Raw genomic sequence first — 13,582 nt, forward strand, 5'->3', positions numbered from 1 at the left:
TATCAAAACTGAGAAAAATTAAGGAGGAAAAATAAATGAAAAGGACTGAAGGATGGACAGCCTGATCACAAAAGCAGGAACCCCATGCTAAATGTAGATCCACACAAAATATCCTCTCAGAGGTAAAGTGCAAGAGCACAGAAAGGATTTACATTGTACACATTTACGTACATTGACAAAGACCAACAATTAAGAAAGGAATACCTGTCAGAAGATAAGCTCATGTCACCAAAATGAAGCCTAGGAAATGTTCTCATGACAGGGTGGCTTTTCACATGCCTTCATATGTGAGGCCGCCAATTCCTATTTAATGGAAGTGAAGGAGATCTCACCCAATACCTGCTACAGCAATTCAGCTTAATAGCAGCCCATTACCAGCTTTGACAATTACTCCCACACTCCCCCCCCATGAGAGACTAATGGTTTACTAAAAATACAGCAGATTAGCATCTACACTGAGGTGCCTGAGAGATGCACCATTTGACAGAAAGCGTTATTAATCAATCTCGTGGCATGCTGATGTCCAGGCTTTACTTCAGAGCATTTAATCTAGAGATTTAGATGGCTCCTTAAAATGGTGGCCTGCAGGATTATTTTTTGTTCAATCTGATAGGATGATCTACAGCCTGTATCCTAGCAAGTAGTAATAATACTTACATTATTGTAGTGGGGAATAATTCAGCAGCAGGTACTGAAGTTTTGGAGGCTCAAAGAACAAGAAGAATTGTAATTCCCCCTGGATTATTTCAGTGCTTCATGACTCCACTGCATTACGCTGGTAACAGCACAGACCATGAAAAGTTTCCTCACAAGTAGCTCACGTCAAAATCATGCAAAAATTAAGGTCTTTCTAAAAGCACCTCTTTAATGAAGTGAAAGTGTGCATTTCAGAGTTCATTATTATTCTGCTTTACTCACATCTCTGTGCGCACCCTTAGACAGCCAGTGGAAAGAATCATTAAAACAGCACAGAGGCCTACCTGCCACTATAAGCTCCAGAGGATGCTGTGCTGCAGTGGAGCAGAAGGTCACTTCACACTGACGCACACTGCAAACTCACCTTCAGCTCTCTTCAGAGACCTGTTCTCCACTGCTGCGAGCAGAGACAGTGCCTGCTCCTCACCAGGATGGCAGAGCACTCTGTAGCACAGCCCATCCCACTCATCAGTAACTCTGGCACTCACTACCAGAGTCAGATGGCATCTGAAATGGGGCTCACAGGGCTGCAAGCCCCTGAGCCTCTGCCAGCTCAGCCTCAATTATGCTGATCATTCACCTCCTACAGCTGATGTGTAGGCTAAGTGCGAGATGCCACACCATTTCAGCCCCAAGATGAAATGTTCATCAAACAGACTGAAGGAATGTTCCTTGTGCTACAACATCCCTTCGTGATTTAATAATCATTGCCTGTTAAAAAGACGTCTTTTTTCAAGCCACATATTCTCTACCTCATAGCTGGCAAAGATTTTAGCTTTACTTCCAGTATTTTAGTAATATTTCCAATATAAATGTTTATTCAATATAAAATTGTTCAAAAGTGATCAAAACCTAGACAGTTAACATTTAACATTAATGCATCATGGAAAGAGGCAGTTCTTTCATTCAAGGAAAGCCTCACAACAAAGGTATCACACAGTAGGGATTATTTATTCTATGTAGGTTTCAATCCCATAGCAACAATTAAGCTATAAATAAATAACTCAGTATTTACACTTAGGCAATAGCAACCAAATAAACTGCATTTGTATGATGTTAATGTCTTTTGGCAGCAAGCTGTTTATTGATCTCTTCAGCCCTGATTAACATCACTGAGGCAGCTTCAGATCAAACTATGCCATAGACTACTCACACTTCTCATGTAAACTATGGGGAAATTTTAAAGCTAAATTCTACATGTGATTTTCCTCTTCAAATTCTTTCCATTTTTAATGGGCAGAAGGAAAAAAAGAAACCAGAACAATAGAAAAACAACACAATTTAAGTGATCTGCAAGGCTAGCATTTATATCTCCATAAAAAGATACTCGATAGAATAAAACTGTAATCTCCATTGGAACAAACTACATTTCAGCAGAGAGGAAAAAGTAATTTAAGACCAAATTGGCAAATGGCAAGTCTCTTACCACAAATTTCTTTCCAGAATTGTGTGGAATAAAAATATTACCAGCTTGTTCGCAATGAATGTTTCCCACATGATTATTCAGCACCCATGAAAAATCATTCGTTGGTTCTAAGAGTTGTATTGATTTCAGATATTCTGCCTCTGCTTTTGCCTCATGAAAATACTGCTGTACGTGCAAAGAAATTCCCTTCATTGTATTTTATAACCATCCAAAAAGGTGCCCCCCAATTCCTATTTTGCATAAGAAAGCAAATCATTGAACTTGAGGTAGAACAAAGCATTTTTGCTTAAAATCTGAATAAAAGTTGGAGAGCCAAAAGAAAAGAAAAAAGCCTTCACATTACTGTTTAACCTCAAAGTTACTGTAACTGACCTACAAAGAGAAAACGTTCAACTTGGACTCTGATGAGCTGGCTTTAGACATTGATCAAACACAATAAGAGGAAAAGTCTGAACATCATAAACAACTGGCATAGACAGTCACTTGGAGAAAAAGTGACATGATAGTTTAGATACAAAGTGTTGGCAAGTTGCTAGAAACACTTTTTGAGAGAAAGAGAGGAACAAAAGCCAAACAACAAACAAAAACAGAAAATCCAGCCCAAACTGCTGCAGTTGCACTGGCAAATACTGTGTAACTATATTTTCGGAGTGGGCTGGCAGCGAAGAAAAAACTTGACATACAGCAGATTAATTTTCATTTTTGAAGCGGAGGATTATATGACTCAGCCTGTATTCATCATCACTAAGACGACATCACTCTGCTGCTGAAATGTCAGATCTTCAGCCTCAGCAACCCCACAAATTGAAGTGCAATGTAACTTTCATACAGAAATAACTTCACATTTTGGCTTAAATTCTAAATAGTTATGTCCTTTCTGGAGTTTGAAGTTAAGCCAATACAGGGCTTTCTACCCACTACAAAGTCATACAAAGAAAAACAGATGCATTTCCTGTCATCGTATTCTACTCCGCTCAATCAAGTTGTGGATTGTTTAACTACTGTTAAGTTTGGTAAACATTTGTGCTTCCCTCACTTTCAGAAGTCAGTGCCAGGGACAGAGTTCAGTATATAAACACAAATGTTTGCTTTTCAGCAAACATGTATTGTTCGTTATTTACAATTTTTAGCCTAGCACACTAAAATACACAAGCAGATAACATGCACAGGAAGTTGCAGTAAATTTGGAATTCTATTTCTTCACTTTCCTTGGACAGGTACTTTAGACCCATAGTTCTCACTGCTGCAAAGCACATTCAGAGAACTTAGTAAGCAAACTGCAATATGCCACAATGATCTGGCTACATAAAACCCAGAAGCATTTCAGATAGTTTACAACTGTACTTTTTATCAAGGACTGCCAGCAGACACATCTCATGTGCCCTCTTTTTTTGTTTGTTGGGGTTCAATAGAGATCTACACACCAATATGCATCATGGGTTAACTTCGCAGTATTAAGAAACAAGGTGCTATTTCTAAATATGTGCTCATGTTTATCAATTCAATATTTTAGTCCCAGAATAAAAACCATTAACAGAAATATCATATCACTTCTGCGTGACTGAGAAGACTTCATTCTACATATAATACACTTTCAAACATGAGCAGCAAAGAAATAACTAAAAAAAAAAAAGAACCCTCAGCTTGCATTGAACAATTACCTTGTGTTGTCATGGTAACTAAGTATCTCTGGGGGGGAAAAAAAGATTAAAACAGTGCAAATCCTCCCATAAGTTCTGTATACACACACACGCGCGCGCACACACACACACACACACACACACACACACCTTCCTCTGCTGTACATGCAAATAAACGTAGGAAAGTATTACTCTAAGCATCACAAAGCCTTGGAGATGTAGGTAAACATTTCATAATGCTAGTGAAGACACCAAAGTAAAGTCAAAATAAAATTGGATTCCTCTGCAAGAAGAGAGGTTGCTCAAATCAACTGTACAACGAGACCCTTGAATATCCACATGCAGGTATCCTTTATGAGACTCCCAAGGAACATGCAGTTTCTCCAGAGCCCAAAGCTGGAAAATGCAACGAGAGCTTAACACGTCTGCAATGGGGCAAAATTACTCTCTTACAGGATACCACAGAGGGAAGAGTGACAAGGTAAGACCTCTCTTTCACCCTGTGAATTCCTGTTTCCAAAAGATTTGGGGAAATTTTTCTTCTAGTCCAAGCAGAAAAGCTAGTAAACAAAATACAAAGCAAAGCAAGAGTCTTTTTTGTAAGAATTGAGACTAAGAGTCAACGAGATTTATTTGAGTCCATATTTATCACCAGCTGTGGAAGGGGACAAGAACTTATGGAATTAAATAACGCCACCACAAATATTTGTTTTACACGATCCAGAATCATTCTGAGTGTTTCATAGTTCTGAGAGAGTGTCTTTTTTCTTTTTTTTCTTCTTTTTTTTTTAATATTGGAAACATCAGGTTTTAAGTTTTGTATCTTTAAAGCAAGTTTCAGGAACATTTTTGTTACACAAATATTAGTAAACATATCTGCATAGCTACGGAAGAGGAAAGTTGCTCAATTTCCTGCAGAGGGGAGTCAGGTTCACAGAATGGTCAATCAAATAGTAGGATCTGGAGAGAGCTCCTGCATCTGCTGCTGTATTGTTTCACCTCTTGAAAGTCTCGCTGGGTAAATGCAGACAATTCTTGAAGGCTTTCAAAGACTACAGTATTTCGGGGCTGGGGGAGGAGGGGTGGAAAACACTTATAGATTAACGGGAAAAAAGCCACAACCATTACAGCTTCTTTCAATTACAGTCTAGGTTCAAAGTACAGTATATATTTTAAAACACACATGCAAAAAGTTCATTCTTGGAAGTCACTGGATCATTTTTGCTAGAATTTTCCTGGCATATTTGAACTCAGGTTAATACTTAAGGGACTTAAGGGACTGCAATTCAGCATTTACAGTACAGACTCTCAAACAAAACTAAAACAACCAAAGTTAACTAATCTTGCAAAAACCATGAAGTCAAATCATTAGTGTCATCTATAAAGTCCTGTGATAACTGCTCCATCTATACCAAGCCAGCAATAAAATTCTTCAGTAGGGGAAAAAAAAAAAAAAAGCTATTTGTTTTACTATTTCCAGCACATTCAGTCAACCAATCTATCTGGGGTATTAGGCCAGTTTCAACATACTTGGAACTTGTGCTTTTCTTACTGTCATTCAAAGATCTGACTACAGAGCCATCACTATGAATGCAGTCAGCTTCTTCCAAAATACTGTAACACTGTATGCTGTAGGTAAGGTGTGCCACAGAAAATATACTTAGGGCAAAAAATAGGTATCATATCTAATCACGGCCCTTAAGATATTTCAGTAATTGGAACTCAAACTGAAAAATGCTAATGGCAAGTACAACCTTGAAACACAAAAGTAAGAGAAAACTTAATTGAACGCTAATGTCTCACTTTACAGAACACACAAAACTGCAGTAAAGCCTATGTGCACTAACATCAACAATTTACTTCATGGCTTCGCCTAGGCTGATGATGAGACTCATTAAAAAACTCTTGGAACTTTAAAAACATTTTGTATCTAGAAGAGTTTATCCTTCAAGACCTTGGAAGAAGTTTTTAATTAAATAATTTGACATTACCAGAGGGAAATTTCTCCTGACCATTCATGCAGCCACTACAGTTTGCCCTTTTCTCCTCTCTTCACAGCGACTACAGTGAAAATGTAAAATTTGCATCTTTATGACAGAACATTTGACTCAAATCTTAATCAGAATGTACAAATTCCAAAGAAGAGCCATTCTGCAATACTCAGATTATAAATATACTCCCACTTTGCATTCTTCATACCACAATTTATTTTGCAAGTGGGTAACTGAGGAAAACAACAACTCAGTAATGGGTAACAGCAGAGGCACTGAGAGCAATGTTTGTAAGTATTTTCAACTGGGAGGTCAAGGTTTCAGCAAAGATACTATGCCGCTGGACCCAAAACTGAAGAACAGAAAGCATCAGATACTCTCTATCACTGTGGTTCAGAAGATTACAATCACTGTATCAGCCTTAAACTCAGATGTATTCTGTGACCATTGATATATGTTTACTTATTGTCAGCATTTGTGTCAAATCTTGTTAAAGCCCACAAACGAGGCAGAGTTCAAGAAAGCTTTTTCGACTTGCTAATTTCTTTTATGATGTTTTTTTGTTTGTTTGTTTGTTTTTTAATGCCAGCTGTATTTGAAAGGGTGCATTAAGAACAGGATGGAGTGCTCAACTTGTCACCCACTTGTTTGGTGGTCCAGGCAATTACATACACATGAAATCACTCTGAGTAGATGAAGCAATGTCCACTGACTATTAAAAATCTAAATCTATTAGATTATTATTTGGTACTTTCATTTTTCTCTGAAGTTACTAACTGATCCAGGCTCCCTAAAGGCACAATCTTACAATGCAATTACTTTCAAAGAACTAAGCTGATTCTCAAAGCTCTGGAGAGAAAACGTCAATATATAAAAACACAGTACCAATAAAATAACTTCTGCCCATCACTGAGATTTTGAAAGATTTCATCCTGACTGTCCTCTCTCAGTCACTGCAGTTCCATGCTACAGATAAATGTTTCACTGTTTCCCCTTCGATTTGCAATATGGTAAGATGTTTCATTTAATTCCCTTCTCAAACAGGATATTTATTTTTTTTCTTCAACAAAACATTTCCGGTAAAGATAATCCTCAAAAAGATAAGTGATAAAACTGTTATGTAACTGTTACCTATTTCTTGATACAAACAACCATCAGCAAAAAAGAATAAAGCTACTTAAACTCTGAGCCACGTCATACAGTTTTCCACAAACCACAGGAGTTGGACTGCATCATAAAACCACAAATGGTTTATCAGATTAGGAGAGCCACTTGAGCTGAAACTCCCAAGCACCTCCTGAAATTTCTTCATTTGCTGAAATACCCTTATGCAGATTTGAAAAGCATTGTCTATTACATAATGCAAATCAAGCTTGGAAAAATTGAGCCATACTTGTTTGTTAAATATTAGCACTGAAAATTCACTAAGCAAGAATTTTTGTTCTTCTGTCAAAAACATAAAAGTTGAAGCAATTTAGTACTTATCTAAATAACCATAAAAACTTTGCTAGCGATGAAAAAAAAAAAAATTCAAACCCAGGAGCAACCCAACTGATTTTTGTCTCTAGCAGAAGAGGTAAGGGTGGTCTTCTATAAATAAAGTGAAACCTTAAAGACTGAAATAATTGCTGAATTGCATAACAAACTGACTTCCTCTGACGGACAAACTCACTGAGGCATACTATTAAATTTCTGCTCATTGGAAGCTTTATTATATATAATGATCAATTAAAGATATGTTTCCAAGAACATTAACATGTCACGTGCTTTAAGATCAACAAATAGATTTTCTAGAGCCGTGTTAATAAAACAGTAGTTGCATAACTGACTTGCCCACATTGATGCAGAAATGTAGGACTCAATGAGGCTTAGCGAATATCAGAAAGATGAGAGAGAAGTCCTGAAGAGATCGAGAGGAGCTGAAATAGTCTCTGATTCACTCAAAGGAAAGGAAATTTCTTCAAATGACAAAAGAAGAGTCAATGAGCTTCTGCAAACCTGAAGTCATTCTTCTAAATTAAGAAGGGCCAGATTCATTAATCTAGCAGTCCTGAGGCAAAAGCTTCAGTCCAATCAGAAAGTAAACAGAATTAGATGGATGCTTTAAGCCAGCATTGTGGAATGATGCTGTCGTCCTGTGAGCTATCAGAAGCTATAACCACTTCTGCTCCGCAAAAATGAAGTCCTGAGGGGAGAAGGAGGTGAAGCCAAGGGAGAGCTTTGCTGGCTCCAAAACAATCGCAGGAAGTTTCTCATTAGTGGAATTCCAGATTTAAAAATAAACTGCAACAAACACTTGAAACAGAAGACCCTGAAACTTGAGACACAAAAATGGGCCAAATCGAGGCATGTAAAAAATATTCATAATAGACAATCCATCTGAGACATCAGAAATATTTACTCATAAAGAAAAGATAATCTGTACTATACTCTACATCCTTTTGTATGTCTCAAAGATCCAATACCCAGATCACATAAATTTCCTGCATCAAAAAGTTTGCTTTGGGAATATTTCAGCCTGATACAGTTTTCAAGAGGAATTAGCAGATTCCCTGACAATGGAAAAAAAAAGTAACAGATTCACTGTCAAGTGAATTATGAAGGCCCTTGAAGCACAAAGCGGTGATGCTAAGACTAACTGCATGCTCTGAGAAGGAACCACAGGTAGCTGGTGTCTTCCTTCCTACCCTCTTCCCTGTCAATGCACTCGTACATGCCCTGGGCAGCTAAGCTCAACTGACTCGTGCCAGGCCACTGCTTCTGTGGTGGATCCAGGATTCCAGATAGGACCCCAAAAGGTCATTTTCCATCCCTACGTATACAGCACAGTTCAAAGTACTGCACTCATCAACAACTGAAAAAAAAAAAAAAAAAAAAAAAAAAAAAAAAAAAAAAAAAAAAAACCACCATCTTCTTCTTCAGCAATCAATTATATACAGACAACTATAGAATCACACAATCCTTAACATTCAAAAAAACACAACCTGTATTTTTAGAACAATGCTCAAGTTCAGCACAGCAAGGCAGTAATAGAAACTGCTTTTAAAACAAACAGTACAAATGTTCAACAGATGCCAAATTACCAACAGTTTCCATCAACAGAATTAACTTCATTTCAAACAAAACATCTGAACACAAACTGGAAACTATACAATCTTCACCTGAAATGTAACAGAGCATATCATACACTGGTTTATTAACTTGAAAAAAAAAAAATGCACAGACAAACATAGCACAGAACCATCCCTTTTGGATAACTCATCCCACTCCAGCTCCAACAGCTGATAATCCAAGGCAGGCAGATAAATTCAAGTACAGAGTGAGCGCACACAGAGGTGAGTAGTTCTGCAACCTACAAAAGGGCTGAGAAGCAGCAAGAGATGAAATGCAACAAGCAGAGCGCTTCACAGAGAAGGCAATGGTAAAGGAAACACAAGATGGGCACAACACAAGCTAGGGCAGAACAAGTAGCTGACTTAACCCTGGCATGGGCTCTGTTCTAGCTGGCCTAGGTGCTGTACAGCAGAAAGCACAGTGAGCTGGGCAGCAATTTATTCAGCAAGTACAGCACTACTTGCATGCCAGTATGAAGTACTTCACTCTGTCCACAGCTGCTTTCCAGGGGTATTCCATGCAATAATAGTTACTCAGAAAGATTTCTTACATATTAGAACAGTAGCAAGAAGAATTTGGAATAGAGGTGCCTGCAGTTTACTTGTGCAGCTCCACAGCAGCAGTGGAAAAAATGTGCTAGATCTTTTAAAATATAGTTACTTTCACTAGGTGAATCTGAAAACCGTAACAGCCATTTAATGAAAGAAGTTCATTCTCTGAAGTTATCAAAACTCTTAAGCTCATTGATACACTCTACTTTTTAAAGATAAAGAATTGTAGGTCTAAATTCCACAAGCATAAAATGCTGGCAGGCCCATCCAGCATTGTATTCTACTAAACATATTGATATTTTCATCAAGAATTCATCAGCCATTTAAGCATAATCCATCCTGATACGCAATCTTAAGAATACATCTGCAATACTGAAAGCTGGGACATCAATATCATCTATCATGAACACTATCAAATACTTGAATTATAAAGCCTCATCTTAGCTGTGAGCAACTTCCAATTCAAGCAAAAGCAATTGTAGATTTTGATTCCTTAAAGCTAGGTGGTAACAGTTAAAAATTCGTTCCTATCAATTGCTCTCGTCATTTCCCATCTTCCTGTACATCAGATTTCTGACATTTATTGCAACTCTTGGGAAAACTTTGAGCAGAAAAAAAACCAACTAATGATTGAAGATGACAATTCAAGACCTCTTTAAATTTTTTTAAAATATTACATTTAACCTTTAAATATATAAGCAGAACATTATATTATACAGCAGATATATCCATGTAGATACTATGGTGACACACAAAACTGAACTATCCACATGCAGTTAGATATCCCACTTGGCTCACTGAGAAAAAAAAAAAAATTTAAACTAGAAGAAAATTTTGGCCAAGACAGACTGGGCTGCAGCAGTTCTACAACAATTTCAGTACAGGATGGTATTAACAAATCACTATGAAAAATAATAACATATTGCTTATGAGGAAGAAAAAAACATGCACACAATTTCAGAACCTTTCTCTCTAAATATCACAAAAAATTACATAATTTGTAAATACACATTTCATGCATGTATTTACAATGCTAGTTAGACAGTGAAAGGGAGAATCCCCAAAATCTGGTAAGAGCCTTTGAATGCAGCATTCTATGGAAGCGTGCCAAGTAGATGGGTATGAGAAAAATTCACGCATTTAACTAAAAATCAAAGTAGTTTCTTTCATTTTCCTCTTCATTTTGCCAGTATTTCAGAATGATTAATAACACTTATTTACAAAGTGCTCAATTAAAAGTTCTGGCGTGGATCATAATGTTTATTAAGCCATTTGCAGTGAAACAAGGAGCTGTCCCTTCTCATTTTCCAGCTGCGCTGTGAATTGCACTATGAGTAACGGCTGTTGGAACAGACCAAGTTAGAGCACCAGCACTACTGAACTAAATTCCCTTGTAAAAATGCTACTCATGAAAAACTATCATTAAAGCCATTACTAATCCGTGTATCTTCCGGGACCTATTTACTCCACAGCTCTTCATGACAACAAATGAGAATAAATCATAGAAACAGCACATACAATAGAGAGTTTGTTACAGACACCTTTGTACTAGACTAAGAGCTCAAAAAACTGAGGTCAAAGAAAGCACAAACGTACCACTTCATATGAAAACTTCATTAAAAGTAGGCAGCGTTGGAGTAGAATAATGTAAATATAAGTTTCACAGAACAAAATGAAAAAAGAGGAGATGTGATACAGGACTTTTTTGAAAGCTAAGACCCTTACAGATATTGTGCACATACGCAGCCCTTCGGACAATAAGCTCTTTTGTGATGCTTTAATGATACATGTTAAAAAAAAAAAAAACAAAACACACACACCCCACAGCAAGATACACTAGAAGAAATTACACAAGAGATCAAAAGAAGTGGATGAGGTTTCCTACTGTAAGCACTGCTTTTCTTTTAATATTACAGTGCCATTTCAAAATGCACTCAGATTAAACTATTCTGAAGAGTACAACAAGAAATATCTAGTTATTTTAGCCCAAGATGCTCCAAATGCACCTAACTCCACCTTCCCTCCTGCCATAAATACTTTTTGTGCAATTTGGGTGTGAAATGTAGGGAAAGCAGCAGCTGGAAGCTAGGAGACAGCTGAGCATCTAGTGAAACTGATCTCCTTAGCACTGTGACACTACACGTGCATTCATTAATAGACACTACCCACTTTATAGAAGGGCATTTTGTTTGTTTGAATCTATGGTTTCAAACACTGAAAGCCTGTAGATGAAGCATGCTGTATCTTTGAAAGGGACCTGAAACGCGTCCTCAGCAATTCCTTTAACACACACTTAAAAGTTTGTGGGCCTGTCCTACAAACACACTTTCACCAGAGCAACCCACAGGGATAACAGTGAGCAATTCTTACAGCAGCATGACACAGAGCTAAACGCAGAAGATGAAAACATCATTTCCCTAGAGTGGAGCAATAGTCTCAGTCACTTTTTCAAAGCTTCACTGAAGACACAGATCTTAATGCCTCTCTTCAAGTATAGGAAGAAATAGATGCACAGCCATGGAAATGCCTTCTGCACTGTCTATTCATATTAACAACTGAAACACACTGTATTGAATGGAAGACTGATAGCAAACAGCACATTGATGAAAGCTAAATATCCAAGGAAAAAAACTTGGAAAATAAAACTGCTTTTTGTTCTTTAATATTTTGTTGAAAGATTTGATTCAGAGAATTAGTTAACATTCAGTGAAATGCTTCCCTAATTCCTCCACAAATATAAGGAAAAAAAAGAGTAATATGTGACATGCCTGTTGTATACCATAAAGCAGCTAAAATTAGCTCATGCAAGTCAAGCAGCTGTAAGAAGCCATAAGCATCAGATTAACTTCTCAGGAAGCAGACAACTCAAACAAGCAGCAAAAGGCTCCCTGAGCCTTACCAGGTCCTAATCTGCATAAGTCACCTTCCAGATTTAGCGTCACTAACAAATTTCCTTTGGCCTCCTCAAACTGTCAAACACTGTGCCTTCTAGAGCACTTCTGTTTTATTCTCAACACCGCTCCATTAGGAAATTGTTTATTGTTCTAAAGCTTTCAGCCACAGCATTTTTATTTAAATACGTTGGTGACAGCAGTACTAAGAAAATACATTTTATTAATCAGATCTCTTAACAACCCATTAAAGATTAGATGGATTTTGAAGCTGTACAAAATGTTTATAGAGATTCTTGTTAAAAGCACAGAATACACATTTCGTTTAGTCTTTTAAAGAAAGCAAATATTATTTATTATACATTAAGCAGTAGTGTGCCCTGAGGTTTCTGCTTAGAGCTCTGCCATGTAAATGTGAGTGATAAAACGGCTACAAGTTGTCAGCCCAGGCAGAAGCAGCAGCTGGGGAAACACTTCAGCCGCTCAGGGGCTCAGCACAGCACCGTGCTTCTGTTGTTCCTGCTTACAGAGGACAGCCCCCAGGAGGATGGCATTTAATTAGTTCCAAAGGCTTCTGTGAGGTTCTCATTTCACAAACTGAACGATAATTCCAACACTACAGGTAATGCTACGCATGGAGCACCATAAAGGTGACTCCCTAACAGCACAGTAATGAAACGCCTCAAGGAGGTTGGCAAGGAGAAAAGGCAGGTGTAGATGTCTCACTGCAGTCACTCCACCTTTAAGATCTCCAAGGGGAAAATGTCCCTTAATTAAGAAAGCAGTGCTGTTTCACCAGTATTTTTATACACATTAACTGCATATTCACGTTGTCCTATGGGCATCCCATTACTTCATATAGCATGTTTTTCTACAGGCAGGCACATTTCTTCTCATCACGCATTGGTATTTCCCTTTCAAAGCCAATGTCTAGTAAAAGGCCAGCCTCAAACACCTTACTGTAAACAGAAAAGCTTATGAAGCACCCCAGCTAAGGATTTCTGCTTCCCAGTGAGTTGTGCATGAGAACAGGAATCCAACAACTGATTTCTTGTCCTTTCAAAGTGGACTTTTGCAAGAGATAAGGAGGATTTCAGTGATAAATGATAACTACATGCAAAACTGCCCAAACACCACTCAATGGGAACAAAGAAAAAAATGGCTAGTTTCCCCTCAAATCCTTCTGGAGAAAAAAAAAAAGAAAAAAAAAAAAGATATTTACTCCCCTCAGTATTCTTTAAAGTTGTATCTACAAATGCTCTGCAAAATAAGC

Source organism: Tetrao urogallus (assembly GCF_951394365.1).
Source record: "Tetrao urogallus genome assembly, chromosome: 6".
Lineage (NCBI taxonomy): Eukaryota > Metazoa > Chordata > Aves > Galliformes > Phasianidae > Tetrao > Tetrao urogallus.